The sequence below is a fragment of the Marmota flaviventris genome, chromosome 13 (genome assembly GCF_047511675.1).
Source record: "Marmota flaviventris isolate mMarFla1 chromosome 13, mMarFla1.hap1, whole genome shotgun sequence".
Classification (NCBI taxonomy): domain Eukaryota; kingdom Metazoa; phylum Chordata; class Mammalia; order Rodentia; family Sciuridae; genus Marmota; species Marmota flaviventris.
In genome coordinates, this window is record NC_092510.1 from 36,637,674 (window position 1) to 36,655,697 (window position 18,024).

Here is an 18,024-nt window from a genome sequence, read left to right on the forward strand (position 1 = left end):
ACATCTATACAAACAAATTGTAAATATCCAAGCACATGTCCTGAGAGAAGGACATTGGTTTCTGAGGCACATATGAATAATAAATGATTATTGATTCTCTTCTCCCTTCGAAGACCCCAAATATCTCAGTTACATAGCTTCATAGTTGTAGCCCATAGAGGAAATGTGTTAGAGATAATACCATCTCCTGTGCCCATCCATGTAAAGAGAACCAGTCTAACAAAAGGGAGAGAAGTGGGCAGGCGGACTCCCCAGTCAGTGAGTTGGGGAGAGGACAATGTTTTACGGAGCTGGCAATAATAGCTTATTTGCTGAGGGCCTTTTATGTATCAGGCACTTTACTAGGCACTTTGTATATATTTATATGTTTGTATATATTAGCTTCTTTACTGATGAAATCTGAGTGCTCATTTTAAGAACAAAGGGAATAATGATAAGAATGAAGGGCTGAGGTTGTGGCTCAGTGGTAGAGCGCTTGCCTATCACATGCGAGGCCCTGGGTTCCATCCTCAGCACCACATAAAAATAAAAATAAATAAATAAAATAAAAGTATTGTAGCCAACTACAACTTAAAAAAAAAGAGAGAAGAGAAGAAAATGAAAGACTTGGTTCAGGTAGAAGATGAGAGGCTATAGGAAGCTTAGTCAAAGTCTGTTGAAGATTAACAGAGGCAAAATGAGGGTATTACTGGTTGGTAAGAAGGAGAAATATGTTGGTATAAACCATTCTAGGAATGATATATATCTTTTTTTGTTATTTCTGTTCAGTGTTAGTGTTTTGAAAGAGTATGAATTTATAAGTTGGCAGTAGACTAAGTATGTAGTGCATTCTATGCCCAGCAAACAGAATTGTTTATCCAAGTTTATGGGACCCATAAGGAAATGAAATGCTGTGAAGACTCATCAGCACCCTGGGATTTGTGGAGCTTCTCCCCTAGGCAGCCTTAACCAGAGAATTTTATGGTCCCTATCATATTCCACCTCAAGATACAAGACTTCCTCTTCTGAGGACCACCAGCTCTACACCCTTGGATCCCACATGAGGCTCTTTGTTGGTGTCTCCAGCCCAGACCTCCCTTCTAAGTCTTACTCTGTACTCCAGCCTGGAACACTCCTAAGGGTTTCTTTGCTTCTTCCTTCTTTGGGCAAGTCATTCTTCTCATTTCATCCAGAGAATTAATTTCTAAAAGGTAACCCAATCCCGTGGCTTCTGAGCCCCAGTATCTTTCCCATTGCTTTCAGGATGAAATGCGAACTCCTCAGCTGGGCATGGAAAGCCCTTAGTCATCCAGCCCTTGCCTGTTTAATTTCCCACAGCTCTGTGCACACACCCCATCCTGTGGTCTCTGCATCTGCTCCTGTCCTCTTTGAAGACTGTGCTTCCTCCCCTCCAGGGCCAACTTACTCATGTTTAAGACTCACTTCAGGGGTGGTGTCTCTCATGACCTTTGAGTACACCCCATTTATCTACTGCACCTGTGTGGTTCTGCCACTCTCAGCTCACACCAATAGGGCAACTACCTAATGCATAGTGAAATTACATTGTCACAACTTCCCCAGCATAGCTCTGCATTCCAGGATTACAGAGGCCATGGTATTAATCCCTGTCTCCCTAGGGTGAACACCATACCTACCCCTTAACAGTCACTTATGATTTTGAACGCCAAGGAAGTAACATTTAATCCTCAATGTAAGGTACTGGTGAAGCCTAGAAAGTAGCAATGCACCGATGATGTCAGAATTCATGTTTCCACTTAATATCAGGAATTGGCAGGCAGCATTTCCAGGCTTTCTTGGCCAAAAGTACTACTGAAACCCCATGCTCCTAGATTTTGATCTTTGGATGATACATCCTGGGCATGTAATTATTTGTCTTCATAATTAGGTTTTACCTTGGGGCTCTAAGAGAAGAGGTTAAAGGAATCAATGGTTTAGTAATTGTATTGTCAAAAGGAAAGTTGAATGGAAACTATTTTAAAAACTGGTTAGAAAAGATAATTATTGGAAGCATGGGGAAGATAATTACTTATTGTATTAACTGGTACAGATGGAGGTTTCATGCAAAATAAAGCAGCTTATAATTTTTTTTTTAATAGTTTCTTTCATAAGCAGGTTTAGCAACCTTCAGGGCACAAGGCAAGGCCTTCATCCAAGAGGATGAAGTTCTAAAAGCCTCTGTAACCAGGACTTTGCCTCTCTGAGTGGGGAGAAGGCTCATTTCCATCCCAGTGAACTACTCTGAGGATTTCTAATTGACTGTCACTATGCAAGAATGGGGTTTTTGCAAAGTAAAAAAGCATAGGCAATGAGGCTGTTTCCCTCCACATCTTATGAGGTTCTGTCCCATTTTGTTCCCAATCTTGACTTTTTTTTTTTTTCAGTGTTCCATGAGAAGATTGTGGAATAAAACTTTCTATGGACCGTTGATAAATAAACTTTTTTCCCAGCCAGTCCTTTTCACAAGACTCCCACTTAATAAAGTCTTTGCCATAGAACAAAATCCAGATTCCTGAACCTGGCCTTCAGGACCCCAGGAACTCATTCTGACTCATCTTTCTAGTCTTCTCGTTTAGATATGTTTTAAATGCAAATAAAATCACCAGAAAACCTTGCATCAAATTGTTTTACACAATAAGGAAAATTAAATTTTTTTTCATAACTTTAGAGAGCAGCTTTTGAGGTTAGTTGATTCAGTGGTTAGTTCAAAGGTTAATTGATTGACCAGAGGCCCAGGTTCTTCCTGCACCCGACTCTACCCGTCTCCGTGTGCTGATACTGTGTCTCTAGGCAGAGCCAGTCTGAGAATGTGTGTGCAGATTACCAGGCATGGCACACAGTCTGGCATTATGCATTTCTCTTAGAAGCCAAAAAAAACTTTGCCCAGAAGCACCTCAGGGAATGCTTCCTTACAGCTCATTGACCAGAATTGAGTCGCATGTCCTTTCCTAAACCAGTCACTGGCCAGGGAGTAGGTTACCTTGGTAGTCAACATGGAGGGTGGAGTGTCAGCCCTCAGGACTCCAGGGCTTCTTCATGTGTTCCTCCTCTTACTCCACCCCAGCCTCTTCATGGTGACCTTACACAACCTTGTGCCTGACTATCACCAAGCCTCTCCAGATCCTGAGCAGCCCTAAGTCCTCAAAATCCCTTTGCTCCATGGCTCTTCTCTGGCCTGCTCCTGATGTCCCTAGGCATCTGTCTGAAGGTCACAGCTCTGCAGTGGTGTGGAAGGTCCTTCAGGGCATGTCTCTGCTTCTCTGTGTTCTATAGCATACTCTTCAGAGGACCACAAACCCTGACTTTATTCATGAAAACCCTTTCTCCAAAGTGTTATTCAGACTAATATAACCTACAGAAGGAAATGCTTTTACATCCTGTTCACAATAAACCTCCCTGAGATCAGGCTAGTACTTAAAATAAGGATCCCTTTCCATTTCCAGACTAGGAATTCTATATGAATGGAGTAAGAAAAAGTAAATGTGACATTCCCAATTTATTAGTATTCTTTTTTCATTCACCCACATTCCTTTTTATCCCTTTATAAAAAATCATGAACTTGGGCTGGAGTTGTGGCTCGGTGGTACAGCACTTGCCTAGCACCTGTGGGCACTGGGTTTACTTCTCAACACCATGTTAAAACAAAAAAGGTATACAAAAATTCATGAGCTCCATTTCTGTGCAGGACATATAGGCTTTAGATTTTACTTCATTTTTTCCCCTGATATTTTCCAATAAGTCATTATACATCAGAATTATTAGGAAGTTTTAAAAAAATACATCAATGCCAGCCTGATTTTGAGACTCAGTTGGTCTCAGGAAGGCCTTGTCTATTTGTGTGTGTGATCTTGGTTTTTTTGTTTGTTTTTGTGTTGGTGGTACTGGTGATCCAACCCCAGGCCGCACACATGCCAGGCAAGCACTTTACCACCGAGCCACATCCCCAGGCCCAGTCTGTTTGCTTGAAAGTACCCCAGCCATTCCAGTGGGCAGCCAGGGTGAGAGCCATGCTCCTAGATTCCAGAGGCAAAACCCTTCTTGTATAAAATTTTCAGAGTAATTTCTCTTCTATCAGGATTCGTGTCTAAGCTGTTGCCATTGGGTACATTTCTCATTTGTACCTCTGATTGTGCAGGGTATGTATGATTTCTTGTGAGTTTGGTGGTTAAGTTCCGTCTTCCCTTTCCCCTATCTAGTTGTAAACACCCCTTGATTTCTTGGCTCTCTACAGCACTCAGGGCTATGCTAAGGAAGCCCCCACTGTCCCTGTCAACAGATAAGTTATTGCCTAGACCTGGAATGTCACTTGTCATTGGGAAGCCTAAGAGGCATGCTACTCAGAACATCCTTAACCTTCTTTCAGGCCTGGAAAGCTGACCTCTTTCAGAGCCCTGTACCATGCTGCTTCAGAGATGGCCTCCCTCCTCTGGATCTCTGTTCAGACCTTTGCACTCTGAGGAATATTTTATATAGTGCTTCATTTTGTTCACCTAAATGCCCCCACCCCCACTGCCTTTTGACAAGTTCAACTTTATTCCACTTCTCCAGCAACTCCTCCATTTCAGCTGTGTCAGGAAAACATTTCTGAGTTCACTGGGAGAGTTATCCTTCTTTCAGCTCTGTTCTTTTTCAAGTTTGTGATCCTCCGTTTTCTGTTTGCTTCAGACCCAACCAGATATTCTCATTATCTATTCACAGTCAGGATGTGAAAACTTTTGTGTGAGCCTTTGTTGAATGCTCCTTGTTTTCTGGCCTTTCACCATCTGTGGCAGTACTTGTTTAGTAATTAGAGGGCAGGGCAGTACTTACTGGCCCATTTTTGCATCGTTCAGCATTTGCTTGGTTATGACTGATGATGACTGGAGCCTGGTGTTGTAAGTTGTTCTTTGCAGCATGTGTTCTTACCCTTGAGCACGTACCAGGGTCACTAATGTTCTTATTTAAATGGTTTGCTGGGTCCTACCCTCAAAGATCTCTGATACAGCAAATCTGGGTGAGGCCTGGGGATGTGTGTGAAGTTGTTCTCTGGTCATGATAATGCTGCTGAACTTGGGGACCACCCTTGGAGAAGCACAGTCCTATTGGATCAGGAAATGACCAAGAAATGAGTGCATATTTTTCAGGTTAAATATTTAAAACTGTTTTAAATAGATACCTAATAGTAGGTACTCAGAGCATTTCATGTGAGACTCTCCAATATATCATAGATTTTAAAAGGAACTCTTAAATAGGGACAGGTGGGAAATTGCCTTAAGCAGGAAATTGCCTTAACCATGATTGAGTCAGTGACTCACTGATAAGAGACCTGGTTCTTATTGGCATTCCATACTGCCATTGACTGTGTATTTGTGTCCTCAGACTGGCTCTTCATGGTGGCAAAATGGCTGCAAAATTGCGAAGCATCACATCCATGGACATGCTACTCACTATCCCAGCTTATGTTGTATCAGTAACTCTTGGGGATACTGAAATGGAAGATCCAGCAATTCTTATAAAAGATAACCATTAAGATATGAGCAAAGCAGTCATTGAGGGACAAGTTGACTTAGCTATGTGCACTCTGTGATTAGTGGTAGATTAAGACATTGCTCATCCAAGAAGTATACTGTTGTGGTTCTTTCTCCACCCACTCCGTAATTATTAAAGCTTTGCATCAGTTTTTTAAACGTCTTAATACATTCAGGGTATATCATAGAATCTTCCAGTTCCAAAGATTCTGTTGACAGGCTAGTAATATGAAGACTGGTGCCAGTCCCCTGTCACTGCCTGAAATTCTGTGGTCAGTCCAACATGACAACATGAAACTGCAGATGGTCTCACCATCTGAGTCAGAGGCTAATTGCAAACAGGACTCAGCCAAGTGGAAATAGGCAGTGAGTTTGCTGACTCAGGTGCTGTGCTCCTGCTCCTGCTGTGTGTCTGTCCCATCGTGCCCAGAGAGCCTGCTGGGCAGAAGTCTGCCTTGAGCTGGTTAAGCACTGCTTTCTCCTCTTCTGCACCTCTCTTAAGGTTTTGCTCACTTGGTCGTCATCTTGCCTTCCAAGATCTGTAGCTCCTCCCCCTCTGCTATGTCAGGATATTCTATTTTTATTCAGAATAAGCACATAAATGGTCTCTGATAAATCTTCATTCCCTAAGCATTGGGGCTAAAATGACATTGTTGGCACCAAATGTGTGGCGTGTCCCAAATGTGTCTTGTTAGAGGTAGAATATTTGGGAAAGAGTGCGTTAGTTCTTTACTCCCAGGTTCTGGGCAAACTTTGAGTTATCCGTTATTTTGAAGTGGATCAACTTTGTTGTCTGCCATAAACTTGTTAAATTTGACTTCTGTTGAAGAAGTATGTGGTACCTCATAATTCCCTTCTATGGATTCCCCCCATCCTCAAATCAGTGTCAGTATTGAAATTTTCTCTTCTGACTCCTCCAGAGTGATCTTCTCTCTGCCATCCATTTCACTGTGTCAGTCATCAATTACCCTTCAGTGGTATTGTTGTTACAGTAGCCCAGACTAAGAGATCTTGCTTAGAGCCTGAAGCACAAGAAGGCAGAAGGGCGTGGCACTGTTCAGGAAACCATGCAAGATCAATCTGCATATGGGACAAAGTGGGCTCTTGACACACCTATTACTGTAGGGAGGGTGTCTGTTTAAGGGAAATAGTGTGGAATTTAATCCTAATTAGAATGACAGTTGTAAAGAAACTTGTTAAGTAAAACAAAAAGTATTTAGTATCAGATTTGTGGGGAAAAGTATGTTTTAAAGAGTGTTTTTATGGGGTCCCTGTAGGAATGTAAATCTTACATTGAGATGTAGTCTTTTATGTATTATGTATTTCATTTAGTTTTAAAATACACAAAATTAATAGTCAAATGCATTTGTGGAGACTTAGGTTAAAGGAGTAAAGTGCCTCTAGAGTACTGGTTCCCTCATGAACTGATCACCCCCAAAGGCTCTGCCATACCATCACCCTGGGTGTTGTTGCAACATTTGGGGGGTATGGGGAGGGACCAACATTCAGACTTGAGCAGTCTTCAGATCTCATTGTGCACAGCTTCTTTTTAGGGTAGCTCCAGAACTGAGGGACTTAAGAGCCCTCCTCCCAACCCTATGCCTTTAGGAAACTGAGGACTCCTGGCTGCTCAGATTTTAAAATAACTGCCTGTGATATGATGAAATTGGAAAAGGAAGCGCTAAATTTTGATGTCAGTTTTTAATAGATGTTGACCCAGAGCCATATTGTAACCCCAACCAACTTTCCATTTACCACCAATGTTACTTCAAGCCAGAGAAATGTAGGCCTGTGTTTGGAAGAACCCTGTGATGGTGAGAAATTCAGCTGAAAGAGACAATGATCCCTGTGGAAGTGATAATTAATGCAATTAGATGTGTACAGCATGTTTAGAGGGAGTTTGGGCAGGTGTGCATATGCCATCTTTGTCAGATAAACAAATGAAAGTCTTTCACCTAATTGTTGTTTCCTGCATTAGAATCTTCCTCATCAGAGGTTTGCTTTGGTCGTGGGAAGCCAGGTCAAGCATCCACCTTGGTAGTCCTCACTCTTTCCTAGTGTCTTATATAGCCTTCCCAAGATATGGCTTGTTTTGTTAAATGACTAATAAGACCATCTCCACCACCACAACACATAAATGGAACTGCTTGCAAAGTCCAGGATAGTCTACCAAGCTTTGGAATTCCAAGGAATTTTAAGGCAAAGGCCCTGCACTGAAGTTATCAGAGGCCTCCTCAAGTTCTGACCTCAGGGATGCTCGGCTGGGCCTTGGTTGTTGGAGGCCCCAAAGTGCTTTCTCTCATACATCTTGTTCTCTTGCCTTTTCTTCTAATACCTTTCATCATGCCTTAATCTTCTCCTACCAGCTGACCCTGATCTTAATGTCAACACTGTTCAGACTTTTTTTTAAAATAATAGTTTCATTGAAGTATAATTCATAAAGCATGCTGTTTAACCAGTGTACAATTTAGTGGTGGTTGGTTAGTAGATTCACAGAATTATGCAAAGCCATCACAAACAGTATTAAAACATTTTCATCACTCCACAAGGAAAACCCATCCTCACCAGCTGTCATAAGCCATTTCCTCCTACCCTCCCATCCCCCCTCCACCCTGAGCAGCCATTAATCTACTTTCTGTCACCACAAGTATGCTTTGTTTTTATTGGGGAATTGATGCCTATAATCTGGAAGGTTGAACTCAGATGAGCTGTTGGCTCATCTCTCAGTGGGTTAAACCACTAATTTTTACGCAGCAGTTACTGGATTTTTACCTCTCTCCTAATTGTGTCTTTGGACTTGTTACCTCTGTAGCATAATAATGTGAAAGGCCCTGGAACAAACAGGTCCACAGAAAACTTGACAGTTAAGTCACCATATTTGTTATAAAGATAGTGGGGTATTTATATATGTACCAAGGAAATCTCACCATCCTGTACATCCACAAGACTGGGGTCCTAATTAGACTAAAATATATTCCATGTGTGTATAATTACATCAAAATAGATTCTACTGTCATTTATAACTAAAAAGAACCAATAAAGAAAAATAGTGGAAGGGAATAGCCTTTCTTTTTGAGGGTCACACAGACAGAACCATTTCCTTGTCCTCCCTAACCTTAAAAAAAAGACACTGTTTTCATAGTAGCTTCTCTAAATTGATTTACACTTAAGCAAATAAAAAACTGGAAAGATGAGAGCAGAGCTTAGCTGGCAAGACTGGTGTTTTTTGTTGTTGTTGTTTTTTTAGCAAGTATTTGATCTCACTACTTGGTAGCACATAAACTGACTGTTGTACATTTCCTGTCCAAAATTCTTGATTCTTGGACATACTCCGTCACCAGAACCGAGAGATGGTTGCATTTATCTGCATTGTCAGCTGATAAAGTTCTCTATCTTTGTGGAGAAAAACTCAAGCCAGACAAGAACTTTTGTGCCTGGTAATCCTTATTCGAAAAATGTCCTTAAATGTCTAGAGGCAAATTTATTTCTATGTCCTTCATGATAAATAGGTGCCTGTCCCTTTTTTTCCCCACTCCATCAGTGACCTTCAACTGTGGATGGAAGGAAGTTGGTGCCTCCTTTTGGTATTTTGAGAGTTTTATTTTTGGGCCTTCCTTTGGCAGCCTGCTTTTCCCCTCTGTAAAGCCAGAGTTGAAATGATAATGTGGGTAAGTATCCTTGGTGGTACCAAAGTTTTTTTTGTTTTTTTTTTTTAAATGTGTGTGTTTGTGACTGAATAAATTTATTGTTTTTTTTTTTTTCTACTTTACAGTTTTATGTTAGGTTTGTTGGAATCTTTTTGTAAACAAAACAGAGTAAAGCCTATTTGGAAACATGAAAATAGCCCAGGCAAGGTCACTTTTAAGTGCCTGGTTAAATCACAACTTGAACAGATCTTATGCTTTAAAACAAAAGTTAAAAGAAATTTTATTATAGATCCACAAAGGATACTTGTATGCATTTTCAAAATGAAAGTTTTGAACTAAGAATATGCTGAGAGGGGGTGGGAATGACATTTCTCTATCTCCATCTCTCTTTGAAATACCATACAGATGTTTTTGGGCATGTGTGTACCTGCATTTTCTGATGAGAAGGTCCAGAACTTTCATAAGCTTTTCAAAATCACTGCTTGCAAATATCTTGAAGTGTATCTTACAATACTTATTATTTGAAGGTCTGCTTTTTACTATTTACAACTTTCAATATTAACTCTTTAAATATTTCTTCTGCAGAATAAGATACTCTTTTTTGTGATATAGTTTTGTTTATTGTTTCCTCAAAATATTGGTGCAAACTTGGAAGGGCCTTCTCCCATAAAAATTTGGTATAAAAGCAAATAAGTTTTAAACAAATGATCTAGACTTTTCTTTGGTTTGTTTTGCATGTGGGAACAGCAAGGTCTCTTGCAGTGTGGGTGTGTCATTACTTGGAGTCATGTTGATTATCGGAGTTGCTCTGTGGTAATGCCACTCCTTTTCACCTCTGTAACAGAGGGACCTGAAATAGACTTGACCCTGGTGTTTTTCAGACCCTGGTCTGAAGAACCTATATTATCTTCTGGGAAGGCAGCTAAACAGAGCACAGATTTTTTTTTTCTTTTCTTTTTTTTTGGGGGGGGGGGTGGTAGTTCTGGGAATTGAACCCCAGGGGCACTTACCCACTGAGCCATATCACCAGCCCTTTTTTGTATTTCATTTTGAGATAGGGTCTCACTGAGTTGCTTAGGGCCTTGCTAAGTTGCTGAGGCTGGCTTTGAACTCATAATCCTCCTGCCAGAGCACAGATTTTTAAATCAATGTGGTCACTAAGATTTCAATCAAGATGATAAGTATCTATGACTTGAGATTGTGTTCTATTCCTTTGAAAAGAATCATCAATTTCCATTAACATTGGTAAAAAGAAATTGAGTTCTACTCTGAAATATTTGAAGTTTGAGAACTAGACCTTAGGCTAATAATCAGTGAAATAAAGAATTCACATTTTTAAGAAATGAAATATCTAATGATTAAAAAAATGATATATATGCATTGGTATGTACAACGAAAGCAAGGTAAATAGTTCAGAAATTGTTTCTATGATTGATCCAAAAAATAAAAGATTTAAATGCTCACATACGTGGGGCAGGGGTCTAGGCTATGTCCAGATTGTGGCATGTCTGAGCCCCACAGAGCTCACAGTTCAGCCAGAGCCGATCCCTATGGAGGTTATTGCACCACCTTAGTTTTCTATGAGTTTTTCTAAGTTCTTTAGGATACCTATTGACAGTCATGTCGACCTGTGGAAAACATGATTATGACCAGGCACAAGGAGATAAAAGGAAAAACATACTTAAAAAACAATTAAAAAATAGACTATATTTTTTCATCAGGAATAAGTTGTTCTCGATAGCCAAACTTTCCATTGGCACAAGGTTTGGCCCTCTAATTATATCTTTTCTATTCCTGTCACTTTAATAATTTTGTTGTTAAAAGTTTCTGAAACTGTGTACTTAGACTTTCTTAAACAATATATTGAATATGATCTGATCTCTAGTGCACTAGGTCTATCACTCTTGGTAATGAATTGGGCTGTAATAAGTGTCTCGAGGAACTGTACAGATTACAGAGCTCTGTGCCCAAAAGTGCTTCTTTGAAAATATTTAAAATCAATTCCCTTATTACAGTAATTTGCTTTTGAGATGCTGTGCCTTTCTGAAACCATGGCCTTGTAATCTGACCAAGGCTAGTGGGGGTGGAGGGACACAACCAAAGTTAAAATAGAACTGTAGGTAAACTGGTCATGAGTGTAGACTTCTGTGTAAGTTAAATTCTTAGATATTTTATTTTCTTAGTTGATTATATTCTGTTCTCATTAGTGTTTCAGATCCATGGCTAGACAGCTAAGTTCTGGATAAGTCAGTTTGTTATTATATAGAAATGTGTTACATTATTTCTGGACATTATAAATTGCTATATTTTTTATTACATACAAGAAATAAACAAACAGAAATTTAAATTTAAAACTATCACTTTATGCCTCTTTGGTTTCTTTCTGTGCTTTTCCATGACATATAAACAAGCCATTATAGCCATCTTTGGCATTGGTTGAATCCCAAAGTAGTGAAAAGTATTGAAAACTAGTACAGTTTTTTTAGTGTCTGTACTCTTTCATTTTAAAAGTATATATTTAATTCCATCTTTCTCCAAAAAAAAAAAAAAAAAAATACAGTTTGTCCCAAGGGAGTAGCCTCAAGGAGAGATCTCTCAAGAGTTGTGTGCATTTAGGGTGTCAGAGGAGGGGAGGCACTGAGAGAATTGTTGGGAGCCTGCTTCTCACCACAACCCCATGAGGTGTGCCAAGCTATGTTTTTACCCGTTGACTTGGAACAGCAAATATGACTTTATCCCCAGCACTACCACCACCACCATCCCCCAAAAACAAAACAGAAGATCAGATTCTGAAGTACTAAACAACCCTAGTTCTTGTTCTGGCCCACACTTACATATGCCAGAGATATGAAATATTAGCCCTAATCTAAGAGCCCTTGAATGGATAGTTTGGGGAAAGTGTTCCATAGAGATGTGGAAGTCTAAGGAAATTGTAAAGAAGATGGAAGGATATAGCTGATCCAGGACTTACAATCCTCTACTTACTTTCACGTGTGTGTGTGTGTGTGTGTGTGTGTATTTAGTTTTAGATGAACACAATACTTTTATTCTATTTATTTTATTATTATTATTATTATTATTATTATTATTATTATTATTATTATTATTTGTGGTGCTAAGAATTGAACACAGTGCCTCACGTGTTAGGCAAATGCTCTACCACTGAGCTACATCCCCAGCCCTAAAATTCAACTCCCTCTGGGTACCCTTCTATCTTAAAGCTGTATTAACTATAGAGTAGTAGATCCTTTGTTTCTTTTATCTTTCTGCAATAGGATCATCTCCACACCATTTTTTTTTAAATGGAGATATATATATATATCAAGATTTGCCTTTTCTGGGTCATAAAGTAAGACAAAAAGAAATGTGCAATTCCTTTTCTTATGGAGTATGTCCATCCATTCAAAATACAATTGTACTAGAAAAACTTAAAGCCCAGTGGTGAAAAGCAATACAGTAGGATCAAAAGTACAGTAAAAAAAATGCTGTTTCAATCACATGCCAAGTGGAGCAACCTCACTTTCCAGTTCTTTATCTGTTTCAGGGGGAGAAGAATCTCACAAAGCTGTGTTGAAGCTTCACTAAGGTAGTACATGTGAAAACATTGCAAAAAGTTGTAAAGCTGAGGACGTGTCTGTTGTCATGTTTGGTTTAAAATAGAAGCTGGGAGGACATATCCTGACACCATGTAGAAATTACAGGCGACTCTGTGGTTAAGGTGGGGAAACCTGTGGATGCAATTCCCAGGAGAGAGTGCACTTGCATTCACAGGAGCCTCCCATTCCAGAAGTCATGTTGTTTGTTACATTTAATTGATGATGACCCTGGGAGCAGCACAGCTTCTTGACATTGATAACCTAAAGCCCCCTGCAGTGTGTTTTTATTGTATCTCATTAGTAAAAATGTGTTGAGTCTCATTACATAGGGATCCATAGACATGCCTGCTTTACAGTTGCTTTCTTGTCTTTTTAGCAATCTGCAATTATTTCTACTTATTGTTAGTCCCCTCCCTCTTCATTAAAAAAATAATAAAATTCTTTAAAAGTAAAGAAATTACTGACCCAATTTGCCTGGGACAGTCCTACTTTATACCTTTTATCCTGGTATCCCATTTATTTTGCATTTTATTTATTTTTTAAAATATTTTTTTAGTTATACATGGGCACAATATCTTTATTTTGTTTATTTATTTTTATGTGGTACTGAGGATCGAACTCAGGGTCTCACACATGTGAGGTGGGCGCTCGAGCCACAACCCCAGCCCTGCATTTTAATAGTCTAAAAACATTTCTGATTTGAACCTTAAGTTACCTGGTCATACTGGCTCGAGGCATAGAAAAAAAAATTAAATGAGGAGCCAGCAAACTACTGGAATTGTAAAGATCTGTGATAACTGACCTTAACCAGTGAACTAACTCACAAAGTATGGATTTGCTTCAGTAATATCATGGAATGCAACTTGCAGATTTAAGTCAGTAGTGTCTGATTATAGCTACACATCACAGAAGGTTTCCTAATGAGCTGTTAAGACTAAAGCATGTGTTTGTTCACCCTGGCACAGAACAGCAGCTTTGACACTTTGAACAGTTTTCACTATAGCACGGCTTGTTGGAGCTTGAAGACTGACATTCCTCCTGAAAACCCATCAAGGTTTTCATTCCGCGGGAGCACATGCATGAAGATGGTATTGATCCCATTTTGAACCATCATTCACCCATGTCAGCCAACCAAGGAGGTGTAAAACAGGTCTGTTACCTCCTCCCTGTAACTCCCCTGGTAGGAGCCAAGGGGAGGGGAGGGGGCTGGCTTCTGCATGCCCCTTCCGGTGTAAGAAAGAGAAAATTCTGCAGCCCTGTATTTTCATAGCAAAGGGAAAGGTGACATTTTGTGTGACTGCTTGCAATTCCCAATATTATAGAATGAAACTGTCCCTTCCTGCCAGCATTAATATGAAATTTGTATAAAGGCCAAAGGGATACTAAACTATTTTTTTATATGCACTCCCAGCTTTTTCTGGGGAAAAAAGTTCAAGGCAAGTTATGCTTAGTTAAAATCAAATGCATAACTCTGCCTTTCTCTGTTGACAGCTATATTGGAGTTTAGGGTTGGTCTCTGTGCTTAGGAGCCCCAAAGAAATGTGAATAAAGAAAAATCAATGGGATGGGACATTTTTAGTGCTTTCTGCATTTTACTCTCCAACAAGGGAACAGTAGTGAAAAATCTTTGTTAAAACAGTGCTTCTCACCTTTTAATATGATGCTCTTATTGAAATACAGATTCTGACTTAGTCTGGGATAGGGGCCTAAAATTCTGGTTTCCATCTAGATCTAGGGGATGCCTGTGTTGTGGGACCCCCACTCGCAAACCCCCAAGCCTGTGCCACACAACTTGAGTAGCATATTGTCAGGAAAAGTGTGCTTGAACTGGCTCCAACTCTGGATGTCACTGTTGCACCATAGGCCAGTTAAGAGTGGCACACCTGGGACCCCCGACTGTCAGGAACAGCTGTGTGTTAGAGGCTAGAGAACCTCCCAGACAACTAGGACTCAAATATTGTTCCCAGTCTCTAAAAATCTTAAGGTATCCCCAGCAGAGGCCTGGTGTTCTCACTGTGAAAACTACTAGAACCCGAATTCCAGTAACTGGCTTCTTTGTATCTAATTGGGCCAGGAGGAAAGGGACGCAGGGGAAGGGAAGAGGCCAGAGACTAAGAAGATAGATAGCCAGTGAAAGGAGAGGAAAGTTCCATTCCCCCTGCTTCCCTCAGTGGAAAAAAGTTACGTGCCAACCTCTCTCTGCACCTCTAAATAAGGCACTGGGTTCACTACTAATTACTTTATGTGACTGTGTTCTGGCTGTTTAACCTGCTATTTCACAAAATGTCCTCATCTGCAAAAGGAAGAATTTGGATTTCAATTGTGAAAGCATGCAACTAAGTTATAACCATACAACGCAGTAGAGAGTGTGTGTCTATGTGTGTGTGTCCCCTGTTTTACTACTTGTTCTTTGTCTTTAAAACAAAAACCCTTTTTGTGGCTTCAAATTTTCTAAAAATTTGTATTTTTATATAATCCCTATTTGGTTTTATTTATATCTGCTTCCATGAAACTAATTTAAGACTCTGACCTTGCAGTGGCAGCAGTAGCTAAAAATTTCTTCTGTGGTTTACCAGCTCTTCCCCTAAGCAGCTGCTTATTTGGGTGGGCAGAGTGAGCCCCAAGCATTGGGTACACCCTCTGTTAAGAGGATGGAGGAGTACTTATCATAGAAGGTACCTTGAAGTCAACTTTGTTCCCAATTGTGTTTTCTGAAAACATACTCTTCAGTCCTAGGACAGAAGTCTCTGTTCTAATTGTTCCATTTCAAGCCCCTTATAATGCAGTGAGCAGTGAAGCATTCTCCATTAAGTCAAGGATTTCTGGTTCTTAAACTTGTTGTCCATGAATGATGTTCATAGAACATAGAGGAGTTGAGTTTTTTAACATAAATTGCTCTGAGTCAAGGATGAAGAATAAACATAGAATCCCATGTTGAATAGCCAACATTAAACCCAAACTTCAGTTCATTAATTATACATAGAAATTTTGATTGTTTTGAAGGATGTGTTTACTGTATTCAAAGCAACAGACTTAGAAATAGAGGCCTGGGGCTGGGGTTGTGGCTCAGAGGTAGAGCACTCACCTAGCATGCATGAGACACTGGATTCAATCCTCAGCATCACATAAAAATAAAATAAAGGTATTGTTTCCACCTATAGCTAAAAAAATATATAAATATATGTATTTATTTATTTTTATATTTTTATATATGATATTAAAAAAAAAAAGAAATAGAGGCCTGTTTCATTGTCCCTCCTGTGAGGTTTTGGGTGAGGGTATAAATTGGTGCCTCCTTTCTAGGGGGCAGTCCAACATTGTACATATTGTTTGATATGTATAAGCTCCATCTTTTTATCTCACAAACCTACTTCTTGGAATTTACTTAAAAGAAATTACTGGACTGCCGCAGTCTGGCTGGGCACACAATCACGAGCCACCACACAGCTTGTAGATTCAAACAGCAACTCTTTATTCCCGAACTCACACCAGCCGTCTACAATCACGTTCTGGGGAAATCCACGTTCTCTGCCCAAATCCACATCTACTGGGCTTCTATCTCCAAAATATACTGTCTGAATCCCGTGAGAACTCAAGGGGAACTCAGGCAGCAGGATACGCCCTATTCCCAGCAGGAATAATCTTAAACCTTAAACCTGGAACCTAAACCGGGAACGCCCTAATCCGCCTTGGTCCTTGAGCAAGGTCACCTACATTCAATGTCACTGCAACATGGGGTACGCTGGCAAGGAAATTGTCATACCTACTTGGCTAATGGCTCCCAGCATCTCCCCCCTTCTGATTAATTAAACAACAAGCAATGTGGCTTAAGGACCATGCCTGGTGGGTTGTCCAATTCAACATATGGTTCTTACCCGTCATCGGAAAACTGACCTTTAGGCGTCAGCCTCCTGTCTTAGGTTGATACCACTGCAATTGAATCATACCCGTCACTGACTACCGGTCCAGCATACAGCCATACTTGTGGATAGGTCTATGCACCAGTGGGGGGGTGAGGTTCTTTGCCTCACCTCTGTTGGCCCCCAAATTTGGCCTTGGTGCCAGTGGGGGAGTGAGGTTAATGTGGCTTAAGGACCGTGCCTGGTAGGTTGTCCAATTCAACATATGGTTCTTACCCGTCATCGGAAAACTGACCTTTAGGCGTCAGCCTCCTGTCTTAGGTTGATACCACTGCAATTGGATCATACCCGTCACTGACTACCGGTCCAGCATATAGCCATTGGCCCCCAAATGGCTCCCAGCACTGGACAAGTACACGAAGCTATATTGAAAAGTATATTCATTAGAGTGCTACAGTGTGAAAATATCGGTAATAATCTAAATATTCAGTAATAAAAGAAGGTAAGATATAATACAGAACAAATATGAAAGAAAATGCTATGCAACCAGTAAGAGAAATAATTACTGTCTTCAAAAGATGGCTGTGATACAATGTTAAAGTTATATGGTAACATTTTAAAATAAACGTTTATATAAGCACAAGAAAGAATTGGAAACCTGAACACTTTTTTTTTTTTTCTCTCTGCACTGGGGATGGAACCCAGGGCTTCACACGTGTTAGGCAAGTGCTCTACTACTGAGCTACACCCCCAAATGCTAATAGTAGTGGAATTATAGTTGATTTTTTAAAAACTTTTTAAAATATGCTTTTGTTTATTGCTAAATTTTTACTAGTATTGCTTTGAGTGGGAATAGAATACTTAATTTGGGAGAGGCAGAATAAAGCAGCCTCTTGGGGAGCTGAATTAAAAGAGAAATAGAGCCCCAGTCATTTCAGTGTCCCTGGCATTGACTGAGAGAAACTCTGTCTAGTGACCTCTGTACCAGAGGATCTTCTGAGAGGCAAGCCCTGAATCCTGCTGACCCATGCACAGCATCCCATATGGTCTTACTTTATTAGGCAACATCGACCCAAGGGAGCTTTGCATTCCCCTTTGGGCCCAGGATTTAGAAGAACACACTCATAGAATATCAGTCAGATCTGGAAGTGTCATTAGAGCTGTTCAGTCCAGCCAAGAAGAATCTGAGGCCCCAAGCATTTAACTTCCCAGAGTCTTAAAGGTGGGTTGAGGCCAAGTTGAGCTGAAAATGTGGTTCTCAGCACCTGTGCTATGTAATGCTGCCACTACTATCTCCAAGTTCTGCTTTGGGGTCAGTGTGTGTGTGTGTGTGTGTGTGTGTGTCTCTGTCTGTCTGTCTCTCTCTCTCTCTATTTCCCCTACCCCCCTAACCCCCTCCCATCTCTCTCCCCCTACT

General features: G+C 40.3%; 1 protein-coding gene across 3 annotated transcripts in view; it reads left to right on the forward strand.

Moving 5' to 3' along the window:
* Kank1 (KN motif and ankyrin repeat domains 1) overlaps positions 1–18,024 on the forward strand; it is a 130,437-nt gene that overhangs the window by 39,248 nt on the left and 73,165 nt on the right. For 2 of the 3 annotated variants that reach the window (XM_027954776.2, XM_071600592.1), the window contains exon 1: positions 17,743–17,829. The exons of the other annotated variant lie outside the window; for it this stretch is intronic. The gene's annotated coding sequence lies outside the window, so the exon portion shown is untranslated. Of the gene's footprint in view, positions 1–17,742; positions 17,830–18,024 lie in introns of those variants that run through there. 3 annotated transcript variants of the gene reach the window in all.